General features: G+C 40.1%; 1 protein-coding gene across 3 annotated transcripts in view; it reads left to right on the top strand.

Annotated features, from left to right (window-relative positions):
- Positions 1 to 24,753, top strand: part of LOC116430522 (uncharacterized) — a 139,760-nt gene that overhangs the window by 78,845 nt on the left and 36,162 nt on the right. Inside the window, exon 2 of one of the 3 annotated variants that reach the window (XM_031984784.2) lies at positions 16,452 to 16,519. The exons of the other annotated variants lie outside the window; for them this stretch is intronic. The gene's annotated coding sequence lies outside the window, so the exon portion shown is untranslated. The remainder of the gene's footprint in view (positions 1 to 16,451; positions 16,520 to 24,753) is intronic. 3 annotated transcript variants of the gene reach the window in all.

The raw sequence follows: 24,753 nt of genomic DNA, 5'->3' as shown, positions 1-24,753 counted from the left end.
GGATCGGAACATGCTGTTCATTCAAGATCGTTCCTTCGATTTTGAATTTTCTCGCGGTAATTGGACAATATGGTGGAAACGACTTAGAAGAAAAAAATAATTTTCGTTCACTTTATGTTTTGAATATGAGAGTTTCTTGGGCTATTTTTCTTAATCTTTTGCCTACGGTAGATTTTGAGACGCACCAGCCATACCATATGGTAAGATTTCAGTCGCGACGTACACCCAGAACGGCGAAACTTTTCAAGCAATATTTTAAGCGCTTATAGGCGTCCAAAGTACCATAAGAGCAATATTTTTAAGCGTCTACAGTATCGCAAGTACAAGTTTACTGACTGCCTTTAGACGCCAACAGTAGTCAAAGGATTAATTGTGTCGATAATATACAGACAGTAGGAATATGAAATCTTAAGAAGTTACCCTTGACCTCGGACTCCGAGCTCTCGTACAAATTTCTCGATAAACACTATCGTATCGACGTAGACCAATAATTATCTCGGATTCTTTCCTCTACCTGACACGTGTTACGAACGGATGACAAACAAGGAAAAAACTGGGGTTCACAGGCGAGAGGGCAGAGTCTGAGAAACGGTTTCCACGGATTATGCCGTTCGATGAATGAAGCAACCGACCGCGATGGAATGAAGGAAACTATCGGAGCGAGGAGAACGTTTCTAGGCTCATTTACTTGTAATTGTTTTTTAGCTAAGATCTTTTCTCTCGGTTTATTAATACGCGTTCGAGGTTTTTTTGTTTCATTGAAGCTGAAACACTTTTTTATCAGGCACCCGGTGTACCTTAAAGAATATGTACGTGCCGTCTTGTATATATATAACTAGCTATATTGCTATTTTACATAGGAAAATAAAGTGAAATAAAATTTTGTACGTTTAAAATTTCGTTTCCGAGAAAATCCATGTGGAAAACTTTACGAGCACACCTGTGTTTACTTAATTGGCAATAGGACTAAAATAAATCCGATTTTTTTGGGAAACGAGAGCTCGGATGATTTCATTTCATTCTATATTTAAGATATTTTATTCAAATAAAAGTATATTCTACTTACGATTTTATTAAACCGATAAAGGACACCTAGTATGTGTATCGAAATCAGGCGGTTCCTATGAAATATAAATATTTTGTTGACCAACCTGATAATACGCGCAGCCTATTGTCGCGGGCGCAACGTGTGCGGGCGTTAATTAAAACCGTACGGGCCAAACTACTCGCCCGCATTCCCGTGTTTGTTGAAACTGAACGAGGAACAACAAACGTTGTGCAGTAGGGGAACGATGTAACGCATTGCCCGTCACCTTTCGAACGGAAGCTCAAACTTAGCCTCGCCGCTCACGCTTTCCTCTTGCATAACCACCGTTTATTAATTATAGGGGCTTGGTGAAGTTTTCCAAAAACGGGATTAGCTTAGAAAGGACAGGAAGAACGGTACATAAGATCAGAGCATTTGCCTGTAAGAAGAATTATATAAAATGAGCCCCATTTTTCTTCTTAAATTTCCTAAAATTAGAAATTTAACTATTTATTCAATGTTTGTCATTAAATGGAAAAAGTAATCGAATATTTAAATATTTCAATTAACTCTGATTTAACTATTAATTTAACCTGAGAGACAGAACGTCTCCAATAATTGATAACGATACGATCGAATAAATGAATATTTGTTCCCAGACTTACCATATAAATAACTGTGCAGTACCGATAATAGCAGAAAAAGAAACTTGATACCCTTATTTCCATTGGATGCCACGAATGAGTATGTTTCGCGTCATCGCAAACGATCCATTAATTTCGCATTTGCCCCCGAGGCAGGCCAAGAATAACGCCGAAAATCGAGTGCAATGCCGACACGATGCACCAACATTGTTCCAATAAAGAAGACCACACAAATTCATGCAAATTACGGAAAAACACGAGTAAAAATAGGCTACGCTATCGCTCGTTTTTATCGATCTTTTTACGAGACCGAGCATGTATCAGTTTTTTCATAATTCAAGGTTATTTAATTATTCTACGTTATCAATATTACGAAGATAAAATAAATAACACTGTCTATTAACTATGGAAGATATATTCTTTCTATAAAACTATCGAATGACTAAGCAATTCGAACCGCTGAGTAACGATGAGATTCTAGTTTTCAATTTATAAAGATAAAAAATATTATATTGTATCATTGCGCCTATGTTAGAACTAGTAGATAATAATGCAAATTCATAGTGCGTGATTTAATTAAACAATCATTTACAATGCATTACATTTAAATAGAAAGCGGAATTTCTCTCGATTAATTCGATTTAGATATTTATTTGAATACTGAACAACCAATTCAAATAACGATCGCTAATTTGTAAACACTTGTTTCTCCAATGGTACATTTCGCGAACGACACACAGCTGAAAAGGAAAGACACAGAATAAATTTACGTAGCTAATACGAACGCAGCGAGATATAGCTAAAAGCTCTTGGTAAGCTGGCCATTGCATGTTGAGATGCATTCGATCTCTACAATTGCGCGTATCACGGTTGTACTCGATTAACAAATTACAACTCGTGCTTCGATAGAATCTTCGTAAATGCGGTTTAAACGGGAAAAACAGTGTGCGTCGCGTTTTAAGAAATAAAAATATAAAAATCGATGATTCTCACATTTCGTGCGGCAACGTTTGAGCTCTTTGCTATGAAAGCTGTCGCGTGCTGTCTAAACCTAACCACCGAACTGGCAAACATTACGAGTACGAACACACGACGATATAGCAACCAAACGTAATTACAATTCCACAAATGTAATACGTTTTGGACGTATCAGTACATCACTTATGACAATGATTAATAAAAGGGTTAACCATTACTTTACAATATCGTGTCAGACTCGTACTGAAGACTCCAAAGAGGATTTAACGAGCACAAATAGCATTCAATTCTTTCCAGTTCAAATTGAACATCATTTTTCTCTTATCAATTGCTACGACTCAGTCACAATTAAGACAAACTAATCCCACGCAATTGTGAAAGAATTGATATTTGTTGTCGTACTACGCACACTTCTTCCCAGTCACAACACCAACCTGACAACCTTTTTTCCAGACCTCCGTACAACTCTGCAAATTCCAAACACAAACGCATCGTCAGTAAACATAAACATTCGACGAAAGAATGAGGAACTATTTTTCTGAAAAAAGATTCCGGTAAAGGTTAAACGCGCGCGACGCGAGCCCCGCATTGCATTAGGATCGCGGCGTGGTCGTGACGCAAGCGGGTTTTATTGATTCGCAGAATCCAATATAACGAAGCCAACCACGGTAGGGATATCTGCCGTGGTTTTATAGGCCGTGCCGTATTGTTAGCAAAAATCGTCGTCTGAGGTCGCGTTTAACGATCGATTTCCAGCGTGTCCCATATTTCACCGAGGCACCGTTGCACCGACCGTCCAACTGTTCCCAGATCCCTCGTCGCGAGATCATCCGGCGGGGCAGCCCGTGACGAACGCCAGCTCGCGTCTCGTGCACGTGCATGCGCCGAGATTTTATATAATCGATTACGAAACCGAGGAACTCCCTCACGCATAAATTCACTTGAACGCCGCGAGCATCGTTCTCCACTCTTAATCGCGTTCCTGCGGGCCGTTTTAGAGCGCCACTGAACTCGACTATATTTCACGGGGCTGTCGCACGGGCAGATTTTATATTTCCAGTAAAATCATCGTGTAATTATATTTTATTCGCGATTAGAGATTGGCCGCGGATAAGAACGAGTTTGTTCGAACAGATTTTTTTTGGACCGCCGATTAAGACGCGCCTCAACGAACACGTCGCAGTTTTCAAACTTCCTGTAACGAGTAATTTATGACAGAGATTTTTTATGTGTCCTCGAAGGTGCGTATAATTACGGCTGGTGCGCGGTAGAAATTTAGTATTGTAGTAAACACAGGGAAATTTATACGCGTTCCGGGGTTGCGCGTGATTCGATGTTGGCCCGAGGCGGGTTTGAAACTTTCTAGTCTGTGCTTTGTTAGCACAGTTCTTTTTATATTTATGATGAAGTGATAGCTTGCTGCTTGGTTATTTAAATTTTCGAATTAGTATCGTTTTATAATTTCCAAATATAAACCAAACGTTTCAAGCTAAATTTATCAATGAGACAAAATTCTATCTAACGTTGTAGATGCTAAAATACCTTTTAACATTAGATTCATGGAACCAGTCAATTTGTAGGATATTAAATTCTTTAAATATTATTTAGGAACCGTTTAAGTCGATTTTGATTCGTGCAATTATGCGAATACGCATGGTAATACTCTAATTTTGAAGCAATAATAGTTACGATCTATATGAGCATGTAGTTTTCTAGGAGCAATAGATTAAACTATAGAATAAACGTGCGTAAATTTAGTGTTAAAATCAAGGTTTCACGTGAATGATGTAAAATCTCCCAAATAACCCACAGAAACATGCGTCCAAGGTTAAACAAAAATTCATTGGTCGTGACTCAGACAGCTTTCTTTTCATTAAAAAGCGAGGCATCGCCGCGTGCGATTTGCACGGATGACAAAAGAAACGATGGAAAAGAATATATTTCAGAGTCTCCGGTGTCGCCTGTGAAGGGCCTCCCTTCAGAAACAGGCGGAGCAATTATTTCGGACGTATTGTGGAACGTGATCGCGGCGGAACGGGGAGAATGAGGCTCGAGTGATGCGCCCGTGTTTACCGTAATAAATTTCCACGGAGACGTTATTGCTTGTTTCGAGCTCGTTATCAAGCGTAACAGCTTTTATTTCACCTTGACTCCCGCGCGGCCAGCGGGGGTTGCACTTTTCGAGGGTGTTGCGCGGCGAAGGGCCGTGGGCTCGTTAAGGGCCCTTGAGAAAATGACGGGGTTGCCAAACGAATCTCGAGGCTCGCCCTGTAGTTCAGGCGTAATTTTAACCCTCGGACGCGCCGCGCCGTGTGCACGCCCCGGTCTGTTTGCTTTGGCAATTCCGCCTCGTTTCGCGATCGGAATTACACGCGTCGCGCGACGGTGTTCTACGGCCAGAAACGTTTCGCTGAGGTTAGACAGCGGTCGTCGATATCGATCTCTGAACTTCGACGATTAACGCACCTGCTGATTCTTTCGATTAGAGTTATTCTTTTGTAATAAAGAAAAGCAGGAACTATTATGAATTATTTGTCGTTACTATTCTTGCGTCACAATATTATCAGCTTTCTTATGTTATTAAACATTTTCATTCTATATCGGTTATCTTGCATGTTACGAATGTTTTCAAGTAATTCAGCATCTGTCATCAGCGCTTAACGTGTTAAGTGAGACTGTGTCGCTGTTATTAGGGGGTAGGTTTTTTAGCTACTGATCGATAGCGACTGCGGAATTTGTCTTAGAATATGGTTCCTGTAGCTGTTCGTCGTGTTATGAAATGACGGAGTTCGTTTCTTACATTTCTTAGTAGGCGGGTCTTTATGGTGTTTCGGTATTCGAGAGATACGATAAAGCGCTTGTATTAGTAAATTATCATTAACCCGTTGCCCTATGATTTCTTTCTCAACTGTGATTGATATGAATACTTTATGGTTAATAATTTATTGTAGAAAGAGAAAAATTCTGGGCATATTCTACGTACTCGTTTGCTCTAAACTATAATTATTGATAGTAGAAGAATAATGTTTAATTTTGGTTCAAAAGAGTTGAGTAATATTTATGCTTGTTAAGTTTTTTTTAAAACCTTCACCGTGAGTCCTTGATTAAACCTTGATCAGTAATGCTACTCAAAATTCGTCGAAAATAGTCAACGATATTTCTCATTCATTAAAAAACACTATAGGACAAACAGAAAATTCACATTCGTTTCAGAAACTATGCACCCTACAGGGGTTCAAAACAAAGTTTCTCTTTTACTACTTTATTTGTTCAATTATTCATTACAATACTCATTAATTATATTCAAAATGAAAACGAATCAAATCCAAGTTTATTTAAAGGAAACTTGGTGCCATTTTTAATCGGAGGTCTCTGCGAAAACTCGTACGTGGAGACAGTTTGAGGAGGGTGAGCGCGTGGTAGAGTCTCACGCTCCCACGGTGTCGCTGAAAAGTAAAAGTGGATCGGTCGTGCGATCCGAGGGGGTAGTTCTCGGAAGAGTAGCCCCTAACATGTATCGCGGAATGTCAGTTGGCGGCGTCGGGTGACCCAGTGGCCCGTTTTCCATGCGATTTACACGACCCTCCAAGTTCAAAGTGGTCGGAGCAAGTCGTGCATAAGCATTATCGGCCTATAGGCCAGAGCAGGTGCTTCGCGTCACCGTTCTAAACGAAGCCTTTCTCTGCCCTATGGCCTCGTGACAGCCCGACGATGACGGCGACGTCGACTTTACAAAGAAGGCCGTTGAAAAACTCCGGCAATAATTATCTGCCGCTTATAAGCGCGCGCGCTGTTTCCACCGACGTGGACGCCGTAATCGCGCGCCGCCATCTTGCCGGCGAGAACACTCTTCTCTATCGTAATCGCTTTTAATTACGGGACAATCCGCTTGCTCCCACGTGCAAACATATTGCTCAACGCTGTCAACTTTTTTCGGGATTCTTTATTAATCTCCGATACTTCGACTGTTGTATAATAGATTATCGATTCCTCGATTCTTTGTAAGTACACGTTCCAAAGTTCGATTTCATAGTGATGGATCGAGTGATATTAGTTTTGTTAAGATCCGTGCAACCCGAAGAGATGAAAGAGTTGATCGATATCTGTAATCAATCTTAGTTTTCCGAGTTAGATATGGGTTCCCGTTAACTGGGTCGATTTATCTTACAATTTCAACAGATTCTTCTGCCTTTTGTTTTGTAGAATCAGTTATTATCGTATCAAACGACGGAGTCGTATCTGAAATTCTGATTGATGAAAACCGTGAAAACAATGAGGCTGACAGTGAAATTGTTCCTGTATGTTTAATAAATCCAGCCATAAAGTCGGAATCCTTTAGTCGATCCGCACAAACGAACGCGGAAAGGTCCGCGATTATCGGCGTTTTCGCTGGAACTGCGCAGAAATGCTGCCATTGGAAATACCGGCGAAACGAGTCGAGAGCGTACCCAGTCAAATAACTTCGGCTGATGTTTGAACAGTCTGTCGATTCCGGTCGGATCTTATCGCACGTCGTTTTTTTCATTAGAAAAGTCTCTTTCGATCGTTGTAATCATTACGATAAAGTTTCGGATGTTGGCCGATATGGAAATTGACGCGGCGCGGTGTAATTACGAGGTCGGATAAATCTAAAGACGTATCGACAAGTGTAACCGTAATTAGGGGGCAAAATTGGAGCTTTATTAGCGCTCCGCTCAATTTGTCAGCTCGATGACCGCCGTTTGTTCTGCTTGCGGTCGATTTCATAGGCCAACGGGGGCGAGGTAGGGGCGAATTACGCTCCCGCGACGAGATTAAAACGCGGCCGTAAAGAGTGAACACGCGGCGAGCGTTAACGGCCCTCGCGTTATCGACGAGCAAGTGTCGCGAAACCCGGCGAGACGAGTCGCGGATTAACTGGTAACCTTTTTGATCTTGATTAAACTCAGAAGTGTTACCGTTTTGTTAATAATTTCCAGTGGCGAAGAAAATTATGTTTTTATCGTGGAGGCGAATTTACCGTTTCACAGTTAAATACTCGTAAGCGGAAAACAGTATTCATATTAATTAAATGAAAGATACCTAATTTCTGTGTTTAAAGATAAATGACAATGATTATAGAACAGAATGCTGGATAATATTATCGATGTTTCCAATAATCAAGTTTTCTTTTTGGATCGGCAATTAATTCGGTAAGAATAATTCAGATACTCAAATCGCAGGATTTTGATTAATTTTGAATAATTAATATAAATTGAATTGCACTCATATCGTACTAAATTTAATAGAAATGAAGAACGGATTGTTAATGACGTATATTGTGAAAGTTAATAAGCATTTGACAGATGCAAGAACCATAGCGGCAAGTTTGGTTATCGCTATAGTTTCAGCTGAGTTAGGTAAAATTCCACGTTTCTGTGGCGAGTTTCGTAAGTAACTGCGCGTTATTCTTATCTCACGGAACGCCTGAGCCGCGGTAATCACAAAGAATTATCAAAAAGATTATGACGATCTCGCGTGATGATAATTAACCGCGATCCGATAACGGGAGTCCTTAAACACGAGTCGAATCGCTAAATCGTATGACTTTTTTAGCTGGTCTCGCCCTAGGCCTTTGTTATTCCTCCTCTGTACAGCTTAAAAACTACATAAACGCATTCATAGCAGCAAAAAATTCCACTCAAATTCAAAGTGGTTCTGACAATCGTATCTATAAAGTGTTCTACAATCGTAACTATAAAATTCCCCTTGATCAACGCAAATTTCTTTCATTTCAGAGTTATAAACATAAAAGCGTTCATACCAGAAATTGAATGATAATTCAATATTTACAATCAAATGGGAACAAGTCTAATACTTAATTCGAAGTCCGTGAATAACACTAAAAAAATTCTAACTCTTAAATAGCCAATCAAAACAATTGCATTAAACGGGTTCAAAAATCAACAATCCAAAGTAACATAATCAAATTCTCACGAGAATGCAACAAATTACATCAATGAAACTTCAAAAACGGATACCCAAGTATCCAAATCTTCAGATAAGGCTTAGAAGGTTAAAATTAACCCCTTTATAGCGAATTTTTATACAAAATTACATCGATGTACCTAATAATAATGAACAGCCATTCAACCCATCACGAGAAACATTATTTCGAACAAAATAATGGTAGATACACATTATACTACTTTTCTAATAGAAATAGTACACACGGCTGCCTTTCACAGTTCTAATATTTTCTCATTGAAGTACTAAAACAGTGTACATTAAACGTGCGCAGGTCTGGAGGGGTTCAACCGAGTCGCTCGGGAGCCCCGGAAATCTTTCAACGAGCATCGTTAGTCACGGTTTTATTGAAAACGACCCCCTAAAATCCACGCCACTTGGGTCGCCCGCGGGCGCGGAAATTGGTCCGTTCGAGGTTGGAAGTTTATCGGGCCGTTTTACACGCGTGCACGCACGCCGCGTATATCGCGATATAACGGCTCTATCGTGATTAACGTCACCGTGCAATATTACGCAGCCGCGATCAGCCGGCGCGCGGAGAGAAGGACAGCCGGATACTGATATCGCGGGCTGGGCCGAGAGGGGTTGGTGGGATGTGGAAACGGGGGTGAAACGTTATCAGAGACGGCATCGCGCGCCCACGATCCCAATTTCGCGATAACATCGATCGTGAACCGCAACCCTTTAACCTGCCGGGGTTATCTCTGGTGAAGCGCGCGCGCGTTCCTCTTCGCTTTCGTCGGAGGCTCGCTCTATTTCTCGCTCCCCCGTTCTTCCTTCTATTTTCTCCCCTCCGACCCTTTGACTCCGCGGACGCGAATAGTATTTTCTTTTTCCGTCTCGGACACCCGATCCTCCGGTTCCTTTTCTTTCTTCGATAATCGCGGCCCGAACAATCGCGTCGCTTCAGATAACGCTTGTATTACCGCGGCGAGATAACACGCGGTCTCGCGTGATCGAGGGAGCCAGAAATCACTAAACCGAGGATTAACGTGGGTTATCTACATCTCTGTTTCAATTCTTGGCTGGCGGTAATTGTAATGGGTTGATTCTGAGACGGTTTGCGGATTGGGGAAGCTACTGAATTGCGATTCGGGAATGGAATCGTGTTGGAAACGTATTTTTTTTGTGGGATGATGGTTGTAATTAACGCTAAAACTACCGAGCAGTTAAGTCGACTTTTTGAAATTCCTCTGTAGGAATTCCAAGAGTGCATCTGTTGGGGTTTTAATTGATTTACTATTCAGTTTGCGTATTGCTAAATTAATTTCTTCTATCATTTCTCAGAGGAACGTCTGTTGCCTTTTTAATAATTGCAAAAAGAAGGAATCAGGAATGGGTCATTTTAGCCCGTCTCGTAGTTTTAGCGTTAATGAATATACGGCGTGCGGATCGATGTACTGTAGGATTCGTTGAATCTATAAAAATGTCGAAATGTTCAGGTGTGATCGAAATTATTGGTTATTGAATTCAACAATAATGAGATTAATGATAGTAATAGTAATAGTATTGTAATCATTCCGCACGAAAATCTAAATGTTTCTTCATAAAAATCGATGATATTAATAATTATATCGGTTCTCTGTTTTTTTAAACTATAGATTTCGAATATTTAATGTCTACACAGAGCTACGCAATTATTGTCTTCGGTTCCTTCGTGGCGTCGTGGATCGAACAGGTTCGATCGGATTAGGAGCCGACGAACGAAAATGTTACTTTTAATTGACACGCGGCCGCGAATTAATTGGAACAAGCCGGGGAGAAAAAGGTGAAACGGGGGAACGGAATAATTGTTGTTCCTGTTAGCGTCGTTATCGGGAGTGTTCGCGTCACCGTGGAAATTGACATCTGTCGCAACTTGTCACTTGTGCGCTCGTCGCGGCGTTATCACCGGTGAATCCTACTGTATCGCGGTCCGCACCGGTTTTGCCGAGTTCCATAAAATTCGTGAGATAAAAGCTCGGTTCCTTGTTCCTCCGTTCAGGTATGAATTTTGTTCGACCTTTAAACGATCGGTGAAAAATCTAGTTGTTGTCGTTTTTTTCCTTTTACGGTTTATTAATTCCCGTGTGCGATTCTGGCATCGGCACAAATGAAGACCTTTGTTCTCAATACTTTTTGTTACACTTTTAGATCAATAAATTCAATGCTAAATGTTTATACACACTCTACAATTGAGTGCGAGACAGAGTTTTTTCTGAATTAGGTATCAACGTTGAGCTAATTTAATTTGCGACACACTAATATTAACAGAATGGAACTTAATATTATCTCTAATCATATTACGATTTTAGAAATACGTATTTAAACTAATTTATTACTGGTAATTTATTGGAAGTGAATTATAAATAAAAGTTTTCTCCTAATTGAATAGCAGCTGTAATCCAATCGAATTGAAAAGCATTACATTCATTAAAATACATGTATAAATGTCTGTTTCATAGATGATCGATAGAGTTCTCAAGAACGAAGAGTTAAAGAAATAACCAAACTACACGTTTACACGAGAATATTTCCTTTTCGGTATCTTCCGAGCCGTTTACGTGAGTCGAAGGCAAGAAACCAGGCGCCGTTAATTCTTTCGTCACGTGGCGAACGGATCCTCGCGAACTCTACGCGGAACGAATGCGCATACGTCGAATTGTCTTGGTCACAAACAAGTTGCGCAATTGGTAACTTGTTACGAATAATTGCATGCAAATTGGAGTCGCAACTGTTAGACCGTGGCATTCGATGGAACGCGTGTAACGCGTCCATTGTCTGTGCAGTATCCATTGACATGCGACATTCGCATGCTAAGGGGAACCTACATGTGCCGACTGACAAATTTCGCCGATAATTGTCCCCTTTATTCGATGAAACTCGATACAAAATTTCAAATTTTATATTCCACCCGAGGAAATAGGTCACAAAATCAGGCAGCTAAAAATAAAAGCATTAAAGATGCACAATTGATGCATTCTTAAGACAATTCGTACGCTTGATTATTATTAACAAACTATATAAATAATAACAGCCTTGTTTGTAAGTTTGAATCATTAAGTTTTAAAGCCATTATATCGAGATTAACGGTAGAACTATCGTATTAATTAAAGTAACTTTTAATTTCCTTACTTTGAAATTACGAATGTTATAATGGTGTTAAATATCTAAAATTATTTATAAAATCAATAGTTTAAGTTACGTAAGATAATGTAGCAGAAACTTACAAAAGTTATTACAGTTTTACTCGGTACTTCCATTGTTAATAATTAAGCCAAGCCTCGACAAAATAACGTCATAGAACCGATTTTTCTCGAGACACGTTCCTGAGGATCGCCTTGACACAGACTCGACGTTCGAATACATAGAGAGCTTGAACCCAGACCTTGGCAGCCCGTGTGGGTAATGCAAAGTATCGTTTCGGCCTGGCCAAGTTGGCCAATATGGGCCAAATTGGGGCGCGCGCGTCGAAACGCGGCTCAATCGACCGAGAAATCGATACGAGTTCCACAGACAATGGTAAAACAAACGAGAAAATCGCTATCGATCATTGAACCATTCCGCTATCAGCGAATGACTTCCGTTCGAAGGATCCAGAAGTTTCTAGATCGACGATTCAATCGCGTCGCTCGATTCGAACATATCGATATCATCGTCTTTAATCCTTTACCGTGTTATAACGTTTGAAACTCGTAGTAAAGATTTCTTAATCAGTTTAATTAAAAGTAATGGTATTTATTACATACGGTTCGAAATGAATAATTATTTTTCTATTATGAATGATATATTAATTGATAATTAACGTATAATTAACGTATCAAAATAACATTTCTTCTGCAGCTTTATATTTAAAAAAAATGAAATAAGAAAATTATTGTATAGGATATTGAAATGTTATTATGACATCATTTTTATTCGAAATATTCAATATACTTTAATATAAAGATGAAAATTCGTATAAAAATACTAGTAGCTTGCTACGTTATACCAACATTGTCTTCGAAGGGTTAAATTAACTGTACACCTGCAACCAGAAGAAAACTGTCTTGCACCTTTGTAAATTTTTAACAGTAACATATATCTAACCGGCTTAATTGCGAAGAACATCGTGCAACAAGGAGCTAAGTCCGACTCGAAGCTTCAAACCAAACCAATAGAGTAATTACTTTTCAGCGGGCACGTTAATTTACGACCTGCCGTAAAATCCGCGGGGCTTTCCGATTGCGTCGACGCAAAGGTCGGCTCGTCGATTCGACGAAACGAGCGCGCGGGCTGGTTCGAATCTTTTTAACAATATCGCCGGGCCATCTTTGTTTTGTGGGAGACCCGTTGAGCGGCCACGTGTGCGGCGAGTAAAATCACTCGTAAGCTAAAGGATTTATCGTATCGAAACGCTGTATCAAATTTATACATTCACGGTTATCGTAACACAGAACATAGTGAATAATCTCTCTTTGCAATATCCACTGTCGGTCAAAATAAAAACTTCCATGTTTTGTAGAAAAGGAACATGAATATATTAGTCAAATATAAAGGTATATATTTTTTGTTATTTTATTTTATAAATTTGAGATACATCATTTTTGTTATGTTATTCTATATATTTATAAGATATACAATTTTTCATTTGCGACGTTACGTGTGAAGTAGTCCCAAACTTTTTACCGGAAGTGTATACTCCTCTTTTCACTTGTGTACTTCTATTTTTTACTTGAACAATTTTCTGTCTGGTCTCGTGTAAACTTTCTCCCTGTTCACACATTCCTCAGTCTGTGCTCATTATCTTCTTCCACACTACTGATAAACTCTTTTCTTTTTATTTAAATTATCTCCTTCTTTTACTGCTGCACCCTTATCTTTTTTTACTCGAACTGCTTTCCGTCTCCGTTGATGACAACTTTCTCTTCGGCTCGTACGCTTTTCGTTCTGTGCTCGTGCTCTTTTACCACAGAACTGACGTGTCCTGTGCTTTTTATTTATACACACTTGTTCCTCTACGTAGGAGCTTCCCAGCGGCGAGTCGCGTTACGATTATTGCCTGAAGAATCGTCTTAACAAAGTTGTGCAACCCGCGGTACGATAAACACACTCGTAACGAGCATGAGCCCCTTAACTCGCACCGGTGTGTATCGTTATCTCGAGACGAGCGATAAAAATTCGTCGTCCGCCGCGATAACCGACCAAGGGAAAAGACGAAGTTTCCACGGGAGGATTCCATTACTTGGAAACGTTATCCGGTCACGATAATTCCTCTTTTTTCGGAGCCGTTGCGTCATTTCGGAAGAAGGGAGATCGTTATCTGATGGAACTCGAATTTCGTTGTTTCGGTCGATGATCAAATCGAGAGAAAAAAATGATCTACTGCAATGGTTTCCAAAGTTTATGTTGCTACGCCCCCTTAAAAATATCTAATCTCGACATGATAATGCTTTAGAAAATAAGATATAAAATTTAATTTCTGTTAAACTCTTCATGTGTTACGGTATGGAAATCGCTGATCTACGAAGATTCTGATATCTTCCTTGTAATATTGAGATCGATCTTTATCATTTGCCACGCTTCCGGAAATTTATGTTACGGCTGAACAAATTTCTGCTAATCTTTAACTGACGAACTAGAAACTCAGAAATTCTATGGATCTTCGTTACATAATAATATTATTGTATTTGATATACATAAACTTTTAGTTTTACAAAAGATATTACTAGGTAAGGGGAAAGTTTGATTAAGGCTTAACTAAATTCAGTTTTAATGATCCTCGAACACCAGTTACAAACGTGAAAGAGAAAAGTTTCACTTCCTTACCAAAATTTATCGAACCACTGTCGCAAACATCGGAATAAATTCGTGGAATGGGATCAAAGCAGGATTAACGTTTAACAAAATTCTGGGCATCCATTTGGACAAGATTATCCATGTATAAATATCAACGAAAATCCTTGAATCGATATTATTGCAGACAAGATTAAATATCTTGCGCGGTGACTCATGGTCGAGGCGTTTAATGCATTGCGTTTATCTGAGCAGGATAAAAGGATAAAAAAATCGCAATAAGGTCTATGTAATATAAACTTCTAACATTATCAATCAATGGGAAGGATCCCCTGTTTCTCACAACATGCTGTCCTTTCCCATCAGTACTGTCTTACCCCCATTTCTGTTACTTTCTTTATGACCGAGTCATATAAAATAACGCATCACTGCTATTAAATCATTATTTATTGCTCGAACCGTCTCCCATGGTTTATGAGAGTTCCAATTCGGAAAAGTCACCGATGTGTTAACACATGATCAACTAATGGGAAGGATCCCATTTTTCTTGACAACGCGTTGTCCTTTGCCATCAGCGCTTTCCTCTTTCCCTGTTACTTTCATTACGCTCAAGTTACATAAAATAACAAACCACTGCTATTAAATCATTATTTACTGCTCAAGCCATCTTTCATGCTTTATGAGAGTTTCAATTCGAAAAGGTTACCACAGAACTGCAAAAATCCCACCGACTGGCAATGTCTTAACACATTATCAACTAATGGGAAGGATCTCTCATTTCTCTTGTCAACGCATCTCCTGCCATTAGCGCTTTCTTTCCCCCTTTTCTGTCATTCTCTTCATCGTCGAGTTATATAAAATAATGAACCGTTGCTGTTAAATCATTATTTATCGCTCGAATCATCCGCCATGGTTTACGAGAGTTTTCATTCGAAGAAGTTTGAATCGCTTGCAAAAAACGCGCGATGGTCGACGTATACTTAGACACACTAACCGCGATGTGTTCAGCCTTTGGCATACACCGACGGATCGACGCGGGTTCTCGAAACGTCGATTCATTTTCCGCGGATGATACGATCGCGCAAATGGCGGCGCTCGACCGCGTCCCGTTCAAGAGCCGCGCCGCTGAAGAGCTGAGCGCTCGCCAACCGAAATCACTGCCAAGTGAATCGCGCCGCAATCACGGAAGGCGGAGGGGTGGAACGAGGGAATAAAGAATCCGAGCTTACAGGCGAGTCCGGCCAAAATTTCGCGCAGTCAATAGCTGCGGATAGAGACCGCCATAGCTCTATATTCGGTAAACGTTCTCGAGTTATCTAAACATAGGCCGGCCTCGACCAGAATAGACTCCGTGTCTGTCTAGCACCATTAACGCCAAAAACCTCCGCGCGTCTCTTCGAACAACAATTTCCTATTCGAACCGTCGAAAGTATACAACGGTACCGATCTTATGTGTTCACGCTGATTCCACGTGAAGTAAATACATCGCAGGAAGTTTGAAGTGATCATTCCAGATTTTGGAATTTGTGGGAGTATTTTCTATATGTTTGTGCTTTACTTCGCCTTGTTTATTTGGCTATAATTTTGATGTAATTCCATGGGGAGAGTGTTGTTATATGTATAGAACGCAATTTAGGGATTATATTGAAGTACTGTAGATAGTATTTTCGTTGATGGAGACAGCGAAATTGCGATGAATTGCGGCAGAAATGATATAGTAGGGGTTAATATATGAGTTATCTTTATTGTTAGGGACATGCTAGATATGCCGTAAGAAAATTGTATTCTATTGATGGATCTTCTGAGAAAATACCATTTATTAAGTCTTTTGACGTTTTGTAAGAATCTTATTTACTGGATTTACTTTATCATGAATATATCTTTATAACATCATATCTGAAATTCAATATATTCCGCCGGTTTGGTGTTCGATAAAAGTAACACAATATTCAAACATAATGCCGACGTAGTTCAATTTCTAAATAATCTAAGTAATTATAATGTAGTTATTAATTTGATAAAACCATTTCTTTACTCATCATTCCCTCTTGTTTCTGTTACAGGTAAGCGATTTTCCTTTCTTCAATCTCAGAATCGAAACGGCGGTGCAACCATAAAATCCTTCCCACGAGTAAGTAGATTTAATGGAAGACGCGAACCAACAGGTTCTCTTCGTTGATTCTCGTGAACGTCGAAGCGCGTCAGGTTTCTCAAAGTGTATAACCCGAGTCCCGAGTGACGCCATTTTACGAGCAGTCGCGCGCGTGATGCATCCACCTTGGAACACGGAAGGAACGATTTATTGCTGCGTGTGATTAGCGTGGCAGAAAGTCGGTATCGCGACAGAAGATCCCAACTGATAAAGTTTATAGCGCGGCGGTGTCCCCTCGTGAAAACGCTTTAAACGCCGTGTCGCGCGGTACACGCGTTTTATGGCGTCGCGTCGTGTACGGCACGTGTCGCCTGATGTTTGCACGTTCGACGGCCAATCGACTTCCTTGTTGACTGACTGAACGGGAATGCGAAACGGGCCGACACGGTTCTCCCGCTTTTCCGCGCCACGACTATTGCCAGGCTAGTTTACACTACAAGCTGCATAAAGTAAAACCAGTCAACCCCTGTTTTGTAATATTGTATCAGGCTTATAAGAATTGAAGTCGAGAATTACAAAACAGCACAGGTATACTTTTTAACGTTATCTATATGAGTTATTGATGTAACCATTTTCAAGTTACTTAGATTTATTTAATAATATTAGAAGTGTATACGTGATAAAGATGTGTGTGTAGCCGACGCTTGCTTGCAACAAGGATGAACAAGGTAGATAATGACCGAACGAAGGTGAAAAGTGCAAGCTTCGTGCTTGCGATGAATAGAAAATTTCATTCTGTCTTCCTCGTGAATTATTGATAGTATAATGAAGTTAAAGAACGTAGTTAATTTTATAGTTTCGAAGAAAATTGTATAATACAATGAGGGGTTAAGAAACTTCGTTGCTAAGGTTTTAACAGTAGAAAATTTTAAGTTCTTCTAACGTATTTCTTTATGTTTTTCTACTATGCACACTTCTTATTGATATTTTTCATTCTTGTACATAGTTATATGTGTATAAGAATGTTTTAAACAGAAATGCCTTATATTATCAACTTCCTCAAGTTAATTGAAATAGTTTCCGCAGAAATTGATATAGTTCCCTATTTTATACAAGATAAGTCGGATATGAATCATTTTATAAAAGCCTAACGGACGAGTGTGGAAAAACTGGACACTTTCCAAGAGATTACAAGCGAAATCGATTATTTTCCAAGCATTCGATCTCCTTTCATCGCATAAGACACGGATTCGTGTTCGGAATCGCTGACGCACGACGTTGCGGGCGTTGAACTCACTCGTAAATATTTCGGTGCCGGCGTCTTAGACTGTCTTTCGAGTCAGAATTTTCCAAAGTTGTTCATCATTTCGCATGCCCGCTTCTCGCGTCCACGGGTGTCGCGTTTTGGGCGTTGCGCGGTGTCTCGGTTTCAAAATTAATTCGAAAGTTATCGATAATGTTGTCGTCAACATCCCGATCGACGAGGCTCAACCGTTGGCAACGCATGGCGCGGTTGTTACGAATCTGAATGCAATTATTTATCGGCCCGTGAAAATAGAATGCTCGCGGCCGCGCTATATATAATCGGCGGGTGACAAATTCGAGCCAGAAACACGAATTCGATGTAGCAATTAATAATGACGAACGAGCCAGCTGTGTATGCGCCCTCGTGTTCGCGCGCCCTTCGAGTTTAGTCATCGCGCGGACACGGGTTAATATCGACGGAGGACGAAATGCCGAAAACAACGTAAGAGGATTGCGAAAGAGAATGTAATTTATTCTCAGAACCCGCGAATCTTGATTAGTGTACGTTAATTAACGTTGTGCCGACCGTTAAGTGATCTTCGGCTTCGCATACATGTTATTGGATTCTATGTTAATGAGTAATGGATAACAGATTATAAACTAGTATTAATATAATAACGTAAACAAAAGAGAGCTGAATAAAGCAGATTGCACACTTCGATGCAAGTGCCATCTTTTAAGATTCAATTTTCAAGGACTACGGTTGAACAGTAGTTTACTTTTGCAATTGTGAGCTTCATCGACGCAACATTAATGAAATCTACAATCTAACAATAATAGCTAACTTGTATCAAAGAAAATACATGATTCATTGCAGTGATGTCATTAGAGCGTTTCACGGAAGAGTTACATTGAATCTTTCTAGCGTTTGCACAATCGAATAATCCATAAGCGCGTAAGATAGATTATAGGTTTTGCAACTGTACACAACGAGCGAACGGCGGATGATTATGTAAATTGATTTTGAAGGATTAATTTACAGAAACTAACATTTCATTTACTGAATAAAATTGCAAGATCTTTCTACTCTGTTAAACTTGTTAGTATTCTGATCGCAATAAATGCATGAAATCTGCATTTCTATCTGCAATCTAACGAGGAACGAACATTACAATCATTAATGGATATAATATTAAGTAGAATGTTCGGTACAATGGCCAAGTAAAAAATCCACGATCACGATTGAGATATGAGAATGACAGCATGGTTAGCCAACTAATTCTTCCTTCGTGCACCACAGAAATCCCTGGAAGCCCGTTGTCGTATTTCTGCCGTTGAAGCTCCGAAAGCTGTCCTCATGGCGGGCATTATCTCTTGTCTCGACCGTCAAACTTTACCCCCGTTCTTTTGTTTCGCCGATCCAATTACAAAGGGTGGCTTAAAGCGGAAAGCGCCATGGGAAACCATAGGAAATGAACGATTCCTCTGTCACTGGTCTTGGTTTTACGAACTGCTCGAAATGTCTTCACCGCAGCGAGTTCCTCGACAATTCGAAACTCGGTGGTCAGCGACTGACGAACTACTGCTAGACGAATCTGACCTGTGTACCGGGTGTCTCATACAATTACTGCAAATTTCAACTCCTAGAGAACTGTTCGTTTTTCACTTCGTAGTTTGCGTCAAGGTTATTCGATTCAATTGTAGTTTAATATAATACTTTAATCGTTTGGTCAAAAATGATTGGGAAGTACTGAAGTGATAGTTTTATATAATATAGTTATGACAAAAATTGTTAAAATATATATTGGAATAAAATGCTCAGTCTGTTTCGATACACGATCGCAAAGACCCATGAAGTGATCTGTTAGAACTAATTTATCGTATACTAATTTTATTTAAAGTAGCATATTCTCGTGACATCGCTATACTTCTTTAAACCTTAACTCTGCGAAGAATGTCGCCATGTTGGTATCAAACTTTCATGTCTGGGATACAGAGTTGCAAACGAATAATTGAATTATTCAAACAACGAAAGACAAGTACATAGTATCCTTCTTTTCTGGTATTCAAGTGATATATAATTTAACATCCTCGGGTAAAAGTACTGCTTTAAAAGCGTCTTCGTCCGCGAAGAATTGATTCGAAGACTTTAAACCAAATGACAGTTTCCCAGGGGAAGAGGTTCCAGCGAGAAACATTTGCGTTAAAGATATTTACGTGGAAATTTCCAGTGTAAATGGGAAAGGGTTGATCGTGAGATACGGCACCGGGTATCCGGGTTAGATGACGCGGCGCGAGCGCGCACGGGGGCCGAGGAGCCGATTGTTAGAGCTCCACTTGGCAATGGTGCCGGAGTTTTTGCTCCGAATATAAAATTAGGTCTGTTCGGGCCGCGTGCGGGCTGGGATCTCGTAGAGCAGGGGACGCAAATAGATCACAGTTAGAATGCGGCACGTCTTATTCACACTTACGTAAACAGGTCTCGAGAACGCGTCGCTCGAGGTGAGCTTGCGTGGCTCGCCTTCGTTTCGTCTCGTCTCTTCGCGTCTCGACTCGGCAAGGGTTACGCGACTCTTTCGAGAAACTCGACTCGTCTGCGTGGAACTATAAACAAAATAATCGAATTTCAAAACTCACGAGGCTCAATAAACCTGAATTATCTTCTTCTGTAATGAAACAGATGAAACGATATGCACCATTGAACAGAAATATTTCAGTAAATACAATTTTCCAAATATTTTACTCCTAAAGAAACTTTCACGCGAGTTAATTACACTATTGCTAAAGTCGAACTCTCTTACCTGAAAACATAAAATACAATTTAGCCTTTGCTGTTATTTTTGGAAACATTCAAAACCTTCTTTATAAGAAGCTATATTATATGTCAAACTTTCACATACTAAAACAAAAGGAAGCTATTCAATTTATTCGTTACTGTAAATAATTAAATTATTCACTCTCAATTTTAGAATCTATATACGACAGAACAATATCAATACAGCGACATTCATAGTCAAAGGGTTAAATTGTCATGCACATAATAGGGAATACCGGAAACATGCTACCTAAACCTTCGTAGCAACGTAAGAGGAAACGACGTCGAGTAGCGTTAATGGATTCCCGATTTGTTAAGCGAGCAAACAGTTTTTTTCCCACGGATACCGGAAACGTTGATGTATACCGTATTTTAGGGCGGGGCGGCGGGCGGGATGTTCCGCAGACCCGGAAGCTTTTAAGGAACGACGCGCCGATGGGAAGTTTCGATACCGGGAACATTGGTATCGCGAGGGAGCACGGAAGCGGTCGAAAGTTGCCGTTTATAGAGCCGGTCGGTGCGCGTTCCCGGTGCACGGGGTGCGTCCGTTGCATGAGAAGAAGGTATCGATCGGGCCCGTGTCTTGGAAACCTTTTATTTTCTTTTCTTCTTGCCTCCGTTTCCCCGTCGGCCGAGTCGTATCCGCGACGGCGGCGGCGGCGGCGGCAGCGGCAGCGGCGAGCGTGGACGGGATTGATCCCGTGACTATTTTTTACTCCCGAACGCTTCAAGAACTTCGAAACCTCCCGCGGCCGTTTCCTTCGACTCCATTTTTATGTTTTAATCCCCTGTCCCTGGGCTTTCTTCGTGCACGAAATAAACTTTCATCGAAAACACGTTTGAAGTATAGATTCCAGGACTCATAGCGCTCCATGGATTTATTGATTGGATCGGTTCGAGGGCGTTGACTCGTTGAATCATTGGTTCTTTTTTGCGGTTTTTTTCTGATTACTTGAGTATTTCTTAGTAGTCCCTGTGATAAATCTGCTATTGAATTTGAAAGTTTTTTTTTAAATACTACGGAATCATCAATTATTCTCTTTTTCGTCAAGACTAATATTAAGTGGTTGTAATGTTAGTTTATGTTTGTTATGAAATGCGCAGGGTATCTTGAATATCTGCTAGTGACAATGAGAATTTAATAACAATATGCATAGTTTTAATTCGTTTGAATTACTCGAAACTTTGCTGATGTTTTATACGTGTGGTTCAATTCGTTCTTGAAGATAAGAAGGTTGTTGGCAAAGGTTAAAAGAAACTTTGAAGGGGTATTTCATTTTGTTCCACTGAGCTGTATCAGAGTAACATTATAAGAGTGAACAATAGCAGGGAACGCATAGCTTCTATTATTTTCGAGTATCGCAGCGCAAGTGAGGGTAGTTTTCCATTAACCCTGTCGGGTACAGTTATTTATCGGATTCCGAGTTCTTTTCCTTTCAGAACTCCTCTTGGATTTTCCGCGGAACTGCAGCCAGAACTATTTCTTCGGAAGCAAACCACAGCCGCAGCTCGGTGTCGAAGTTATTGCGTCGTGAACGCCGCAAATCTCGATTTACGAGACCGGGATCTAGATATCGGCTGGATATCGGCCCCGTCCAAATCCTTCTCTTCTTCCCGTAACTTTTCGTTTCCGCTTTAACAAGTATCTACCGTTGTCGATAATTCGCAGACTTCTCTTTGGGGATGGGAGTCATTTCTTGACAAAAAAAGGACCGCCTCGTGGACGGCCTCGTAATTCTCGGAGCTCCGAACCATTTCATATTAATTGCTTCCATGATGTTCCATTAAAAAATGTATAAACCGGACAATCCCGTCCGAAACCAGTTTCTGTGCAGATCGATCCGATTCACGATACTTTATACGATCACAGATCTTTCTCTTCATTTATTATAATTCTCATTTATTTATTTTTTCTTCCTAGTTACTTAGAAACTTTTAACTTCGAGTGTTAGGTGTCTTACCGTATTCCAAACGGATATTTGATTTCTTTTTTACACGAGCTTGTTTAATACTGTTTTAAAAGTCAGACAGTGACGTGGTGAAATGGATTTAGTTGGACTGTGACAAGTTCGAACGTTTAAAACATAAATGTTGTATCTTCAGACAATATGAGAAGACATAAATGAAAAATACAAAGAATTATTTTGTAGAGTTTCCCAGACATTTATCGACCAAATCATCCCCCGCTACTTGAAAATTGCAATATTCAAGTCTCTCAATGGGGACCATCAACTATCGATTTCTAAACCGCAATAAAACCAGTTCTCCGCCCTGCGTGTGGACGCTACAGCCACTGCTATCATCAACCCCCGGAGTTACTTTTAAAATTCCCGAGGTTCTTTGAGAGTCTATGCAAAATACTTATTCTCGTCTATTTCGCCAGGAACTGAATATCATTTACTCAAATACTATAACTAATATACGTGACTCCATAAAATGAAGAAATCAGTAAGCCGTAATCGAAAAATTGTCAATCTCTGATCTTCCGTGACTTTACAATAAGAAGACGTACATCATTCTCTCCGAGATTATTATAAACCGTAAAGATTCTATCATTTTGCTTTCCGCGATCCATTTTTTTCAACTCCGTTCTCACCTTACAGAAGAAAAACGCGAAAAAGTAACCATACTTTTTCATTTCCAAAATTTGATGCTCGTCACAAAGCGTTAACCTTTTGACCCGTAGACGTGTTAAATTGATTAACTCCACACTCTGAATGTTTTAAGATTGTATCACTAAAGTGCTTCATTAACTGTTAACATATTTTTAATATAAACTTCTTTATTGGTCATGGAAAAATTGCAGTAATAATAAAAATGACCTCAAGAATATACTATATTAAGTATTTCACATATTTCTTAGATCGAGGCTGTATCCGTGTGAATTAAATAAAACACATTCTATTACGATGATTCGATTTTGGATTTGATCATCATGTTTCTCTACTTTCTATTTTGTAAAGCTAATCGATTTGTCGAACGGGTAGCTCAACTACTGTATATATCTGCGTGAAATAGATAAAAACGAAATTCATCGCGCAAGACTCCGCCAAATCTCTGAATTAATTTCCAGTGCAAGAGGTTAAGGGTGTAGTCGAGAAGCCCTTTTTCTTTCGAGCGACGCGACAGAGCAGCCCTGTATTCCGCGGCGGGCGCGGCTTCCGATCGATCAGCCCGCCCACATTCTCTTCCTTCCGGTCCCCGGAATGGAAATCGCGGTCAGCCGCCCCAGAAAACGGCTCTTTTTATTGGGTAGACACCCTCAAAGGAGCCGGCACGGTTTTTCGCGGGTACGCGGCGACGCGTCGAAGGCTGGCAACCCTTTTGCGCCGCCTTTCAAACACCATCAACCCTCCTCCGCAACCCTCAGAGGGTTGGCGTGTTTCCCTTTCCCTTTTTTTCTTTATGCAGTCCGTGTCAGCTGCTTCAGAGTAGCTCCCTTTAACGCGGTAATTGAAATTACGCTGAATGGTCCTTTTTTCGTCGGTCGACGCCGCCTACCGACCCACCCATTGTTCGCCGGACTGTTTTAGATTGACGGCGAAAGAGTTTTCCTAAGGGAAATAAATCGTGGAAAGTTGGCCGGCCCGCGTGGAAGGTGAATTCTTGTCCGATTGAATGAATGAAACCGAATCGCTTGCACGGCGGAAGGGAATTGTCTCGGACGATGCGTCGATTAATATTGCAGGAAGGGATTTCTTCAATTTTGTGTTGAATGTCTGAGGATTGAACGTATTGGAACAATATCTCAATGGAGAATATAGGTATATTGTGACTGAACGATTGATTTTGCATTATTAAGTGTAATATTAGATTATCAAGTTCCTTTCGAATGTTATATAGACATTTTACGATGATTCTACAAATTAAATCTTTAAAAATGGTTGTCTTCGTTTATTATTATTGGTAATATTAATATAATAACATTTTATTATGCATAATATATGATGAGAGAATGTAACACTCTTAACGATTCAATTTATAAGGACGTCAAAAATGTCATAATGGAAAAGATTATAATTAAAAAGTTTGTAATTTAAGACAGAATTGATTTCCTATGGAATCTTGGAAAAATGAGAACGTCTTTGCCATTCGAATGTCTTGAGCGAAACGTTTCGCGCGAACGTGCCTTAAAATTATTGACGGGAGCGTTGAACCGAGTCCTCCAGCGTAGCGACGCGACGTAAATTTTCGCGAGATTCCCGAGCCGCGA

Source organism: Nomia melanderi, chromosome 11 (genome assembly GCF_051020985.1).
Source record: "Nomia melanderi isolate GNS246 chromosome 11, iyNomMela1, whole genome shotgun sequence".
NCBI classification, from domain to species: Eukaryota; Metazoa; Arthropoda; class Insecta; order Hymenoptera; family Halictidae; genus Nomia; species Nomia melanderi.
Note: the sequence above shows the minus strand (reverse complement) of the source record. Positions and strands in the feature narration are given on the sequence as shown.